The sequence below is a fragment of the Peromyscus maniculatus genome, chromosome 1 (genome assembly GCF_049852395.1).
Source record: "Peromyscus maniculatus bairdii isolate BWxNUB_F1_BW_parent chromosome 1, HU_Pman_BW_mat_3.1, whole genome shotgun sequence".
Lineage (NCBI taxonomy): Eukaryota > Metazoa > Chordata > Mammalia > Rodentia > Cricetidae > Peromyscus > Peromyscus maniculatus.
In genome coordinates this window covers 110,697,715-110,703,714 of record NC_134852.1, presented here as the reverse complement: position 1 = coordinate 110,703,714, position 6,000 = coordinate 110,697,715, and the positions used below count along the sequence as shown (strand labels likewise).

Sequence of the window (6,000 nt, the reverse complement as noted above, 5' to 3'; positions counted from 1 at the left end):
GGGTCATTTTGATTTGCGTTTCCCTGATGACTAAGGATGTTGAACAATTCTTTAAGTATATTTCGGCCATTTGAGATTCTTCTGTTAAAAATTCTCTGTTTAGGAAACGCGCCGCTTCGCGTCCTCCCTCCCGCATCACAGCCCGGCCCGTGATGCCGCGGCCACCCATGTCCCCGCGCCCCAGCTGCCATCGCCTGCCGGGCTCTGGGACCCCGGCGCCGGGCCTCGCTCCCCATGGGGAGCCTGCTGCTGCTGCCCGTGCCGGTGCCTGGAGGAGCCCGCGCGGCCCGAGAAGGAGCCGCTGGTCAGTGGTAACAATCCATATTCCTCATTTGGAGCAACTCTAGACAGGGATGATGAGAAGAATTTATGGAGCATGCCTCATGATGTGTCCCACACAGAGGCAGATGACGACAGGATCTTGTACAATCTGATAGTCATTCGTAATCAGCAGACCAAAGACTCGGAGGAATGGCAGAGACTCAACTATGCTATCTACAGCCTGCGGCAGATTCGCCGGGAAGTGAGAAACAGATGGAGGCGAATCTTAGAAGACTTGGGTTTTCAAAGGGAAGCAGACTCTTTGCTGTCAGTGACCAAACTCAGCACCATGAGTGACTCTAAAAACACGAGAAAAGCCCGAGAGATGCTGTTGAAACTGGCCGAAGAGACTTCCATCTTCCCAGCTAGCTGGGAGCTCTCCGAGATACCTCTTGGTCGTGGACCGGCTCATTGCTCTTGATGCTGCTGAAGAGTTCTTTAAAATTGCTAGCCGAACTTACCCCAAGAAGTCTGGGGTCCCTTGCCTGGTCGATGGCCAGAAAAAACTGCACTACCTTCCATTTCCAAGTCCCTGAAGGATGGCCTGGAAGAGGAACAGAGTTCTTTCACCATGACATAGTAATTTTTACCAAAGTTGGACCACTGCCTGCGGTTACAGATGAGCCAGGAGACGGCTTTCTACACTCAAACACGATTCTGAACCTACAAAGCATAATGTCTTCCTCAGGACCTTAGCCTAAGAAGGCTTTGGTTACACTAAAACACCTGGCAACTGCACTGAGAAACGAAGTTAAAGAGTGGGCCGGTGGATAGATGTTCTTTTCTTTTCCTTTTTCCGTTTTTTCTTTTCTTTTCTTTTTTTTGCTTCCGAGACAGGGTTTCTCTGTGTAGCTTTGTGCCTTTCCTGGATCTCGCTCTGTAGGCCAGACTGGCCTCGAACTCACAGAGATCCACCTGCCTCTGCCTCCCGAGTGCTGGGATTAAAGGAGGTGGATAGTTTTTCAAGGATAGTCAGATTCCAAGAACTCATCGCCTCCTTTGTTATAGAAGCTACAGTCATTCATCCTGTGGGGGACTGGTGTTTTCTAATCCACAAAATAGCAGGACTAATAGAGAAACATGTAACTGAGCCTTTTATTACTTCACCCATTTTGAAAGTAATCATTATTAAATGTAATACTAGACAGAATGCCCCAAATTTCATGAAATTCTAGGCCTTGTGTGGCCTCTCTTTGATTTGGAAACACCTGTAGCAGCTCAGACACTGTTTGGTGGCATCCTTTTGAGCAACAGGCATGGTTGCTTAGAAGCACAGGTGAACCAGACAATAGAAATGTGTACTGACACGTGACTGTCGTCATTTGTCACACAGGCATCCTAAACCCTCAACATTAACCCCCAGCCTTGATGTTACCCAATGACCTCATTTTTCACGTGTTGCCCATTCTAGTCCAAAAGCCCTTGGCGTTTTATGAATAGCGTCTGTAGACTGGAATGTTTGGCCTCCACTTCCTGTCTTGAACCTGTTTCCTGCTTATCAGCTGAGGGTGGTACCTGCTGAGGGACCTTGGGATGCACATTTGTAGATATGCAGGCTGTGACATATTGACAGAGGTCACCTCTGGGTCTTCCATCGGTCTGAACATGATTTTCAAAATGGAGCTTGCCAAGAGCTCGTGGTTTGTTTTGTTGAAAAGCCTTTAAAGACCTATAGGATTTATCAGTAGAGTACTGAGAACAATAGGAATATTTTTATTTTTTTAATGATGTTGCACTTCTAACTTCAGGTTGAAAACTAAGTCTGTTCAAGAGGTTATGACTTGAAAAATTTCATATCCTGGGAAGGATTTCTGGTTTGTGTACTCCATGTTTAAAATATTTACTAGGAAATACATGTCCTCTGTTCATTGATGCATTGTAGACCAATTTAACAGATTCGTTCCCAGAGAAATCTTCCTAGTTTATTAAGTAAGCTAAAAGTTTTATTTTTGTAATATTTAGTGCTTAATCTCTGCCTCATGTTGTTTGAGATTGGCCCCTTGGAAATTTTCACTCACTTCTGTGGGCTTTTAGAAAATAAGCAATACAATAAACAAAAGAAACCTGGGAACATTGTATTGTTTTAATATCTGTACTCAGAATTTGTTTTGTCTTTTGTCTTTTTTGGTGTCAAAATAGATGAGTTTGACTGTGTCTGTGGATTGTAAACTATTACCATACTTCTTATTTTTGGTAATGGACACGTAAGGATAAAATTATCTCTGTGGTAATTAAAATACATAAAATTACTCAGGAATGTTTCTCCAGGGAATTAAAAGACTTCTACGTGTGAAAAAAAATTCTCTGTTTAGATCTGTACCCCATTTTAAAATTGGATTATTTGATATTTTGATGTCTAGTTTCTTGAGTTCTTTATACATTTTAGAGACCAGCCCTCTGTCAAATGTGAGGTTGGTGAAGATCTTTTCCCATTCTGTAGGCTGTCTTTTTGTCTTATTGACTGTGTCCTTTACCTTACAGAAGCTTTTCAGTTTCAGGAGGTCCCATTTATTAATTGTTGCTCTCAGTGTCTGTGCTACTGGTGTTATATTTAGGAAGTGGTCTCCTGTGCCAATGTGTTCAAGGCTACTTCTGACTTTCTCCTCTATCAGGTTAGGTGTAACTGGATTTATGTTGAGGTCTTTGATCCACTTGGACTTGAGTTTTGTGCAGGGTGATAGATATGGATCTATTTGCATTCTTCTACTTGCAAATATCCAGTTATACCAGCACTATTTGTTGAAGATGCTTTCTTTTTTCCATTTGGGCTTCTTTGTCAAAAATCAGGTGTTCACAGGAGTGTGGATTTATGACAGGGTCTTTGATTTGATTCCATTGATCCACATGTCTATTTTTATACCAATACCAAGCTGTTTTTATTACTATAGCTCTATAGTAGAACTTGAGGTCAGTAATGGTGATACCTCTGGAAGTTCCTTTATTGTACAGGATTGTCTTAGCTATCCTGGGTTTTTTCGTTTTTCCATATGAAGTTGAATATTGTCCTTTTGAGGTCTGTAAAGAATTGTGTTGGGATTTTGATGGGGATTATATTGAAGCTGTAGATTTGATATTTTTACTATGTTAATCCTACCAATCCATGAGCATGGGAGATCTTTCCATTTTCTAATATCTTCTTCAATTTTTTTCTTCAAGAACTTAAAGTTCTTGTCATACAGGTCTTTCACTTGTTTGGTTAGAGTTACCCCAAGGTATTTTATATTATTTGTGGCTATTGTAAAGGGTGATGTTTCTCTGATTTCTTCTCAGCCCGTTTATCATTTGTGTATAGGAGGGCTACTGATTTTTTGAAGTTAATCTTGTATCCTGCCACATTACTGAAGGTGTTCACCAGCTGTAGGAGTTTCCTGGTAGAATTTTTGGAGTCACTTATGTGTACTATCAAATCATCTGCAAATAGTGAAAATAAATTTCTTTTATTCCAATTTGTATCCCTTTTATCTCCTTTTGTTATCTTATTGTTCTAGCTAGAACTTGGAGTACTATATTGAGTAGATATGGAGAGAGTGGACAGCCTTGTCTTGTTCCTGATCACTTTGAGTTTCTCTTCATTTAATTTGATGTTGGCTGTTGGTTTGCTATATATTGCTTTTATTATGTTTAGATATGTTCCTTGTATCTCTGATCTCTCCAAGACCTTTATCATGAAGGAGTATTGGATTTTGTCAAAGGCCTTTTAAACATCTAATGAGATGATCATGTGTTTTTTTTCATGTGTTCATGTGTTTATATGGTGTATTTCATTGACAGATTTTCATAATTTGAACCATTCCTGCATCTCTGGAATGAAGCCTACTTGATCATGCTGGATGATTATTTTTTATGTATTCTTGGATTCAGTTTGTCAGTATTTTATTGAGTATTTTTTGCATCAATGTTCATGAGGCAGATTGATCTATAATTCTCCTTTTTTTGTTGTAACTTTGTGTGGTTTGAATATCAAGGAAACTGTTGCCTCATAAAAAGAATTTGGCAATGTTCCTTCTGTTTCTATTGTGTGGAACAATTTGAGTATTGATATTAGCTCTTCTTTGAAATTCTGGTAGAATTCTGCAGTGAAACCATCTTGCCCTGGGCTTTTTTTGGTTGGGAGACTTTTAATGGCTTCTATTTCCTTAGGGTATTGGTCTATTTAAATTGCTTATCTGGTCTTGATTTAATTTTGGTATGTGATACCTATCAAGAAAATTGTTGATTTCTTTTACATTTTCCAATTTTGTGGAGTACAGGTTTTTGAAGTTTGACCTAATGATTCTCTGGATTTCCTCAGTGTCTGTTATTATGTCCCCCTTTTCATTTCTGATTTTGTTAATTTGGATATTCTCTCTCTGCTTTTTGGTTAGTTTGGATAAGGGTTTGTCTATCTTGGTGATTTTCTCAAAGAACCAACTCTTTGTTTCATTGATTGTTTGTATTGTTCTTTTTATTTCTATTTTGTTGATTTCAGCCTGAGTTTGATTATTTCCTCCCATCTACTCCTTCTGGGTGAGTTTGCTTCTTTTTGTTCTAGAGCTTTCAGGTGTGCTGTTAAGTCACTAGTGTGAGATTTCTCCACATTCTTTATGTAGGCGCTTAGTGCTATGAAATTTCCTCTTAGCACTGCTTTCATATTGTTCCATAAGTTTGAGTATGTTGTGCATTCAATTTCATTGAATTCCAGGAAGTCTTTAATTTCTTTATTTCTTCCTCGACCCACTGGTGATTCAGCTGAGAGTTGTTCAATTTCCATGTTTGTAGGCTTTCTGTAGTTTGTGTTGTTGAATTCTAATTTTAAGTCATGGTGATCCGATAAGATACAGGAAGTTATTCCAATTTTTTTTGTATCTGTTGAGATTTTCTTTGTGATCAAGTATGTGGTCAGTTTTAGAGAGGGTTCCATGAGGTGCTGGAAAGAAGGTATATTCTTTTGTGTTTGGGTGAAATGTTCTGTAGATGTCTGTTCAGTCCATTTGAGTCATAACATGTGTTAGTTCCCTTATTTTTCTGTTAAGTTTCTGTCTGGCAGACCTGTCCATCGGTGAGAGTGGGGTGTTGAAATCTCCCACTATTAATGTGTGAGGTTTGATGTGCAATTTAAGCTTTAGTAATGGTTCTTTTACAAATGTGGGTGTCCTTGTATTTGGGGCATAGATGTTCAGAATTGAGACTTCATCTTGATGGATTTTTCCTATGATGAATATGAAATGTCCTTTTCCATCTCTTTGATTAATTTTAGTTTGAAGTCTATTTTGTTAGATATTAGAATGGCTACACCAGCTTGCTTCTTTGGTCCATTTGATTGGAAAATCTTTTCCCAACCCTTTCCGCTGAGGTAGTGTCTGTCTTTGAAGTTCAGGTGTATTTCTTGTGTGCAGCAGAAGGATAGATCTTTTTTTATATCCATTTTGTTAGCCTGTGTCTTTTTATAGGTAAGCTTCTTGTACCTTCATAATCATGTCCTTCTTTAGGTTGGGAATTTTTTCTTCTATGATTTTGTTGAATATATTTTCTGTACTTTTGAGCTGGTATTCTTCTCCTTCTTCTATCCCTATTATTCTTAGATTTGGTTTTTTCATGGTGTCCCAGATTTCCTGGATGTTTGCATTAATAATTTTTTAGATTTAACATTTTCCTTGACTGATGAATCTATTTCCTCCGTCGTATCTTCAATGCCTGAGA

General features: G+C 39.0%; 1 pseudogene; it reads left to right on the top strand.

Moving 5' to 3' along the window:
- Nucleotides 1–247: 247 nt before the first annotated feature.
- On the top strand, nt 248–2,621 carry LOC143267869 (melanoregulin pseudogene; annotated as a pseudogene).
- The last annotated feature ends 3,379 nt before the right edge of the window (nt 2,622–6,000 follow it).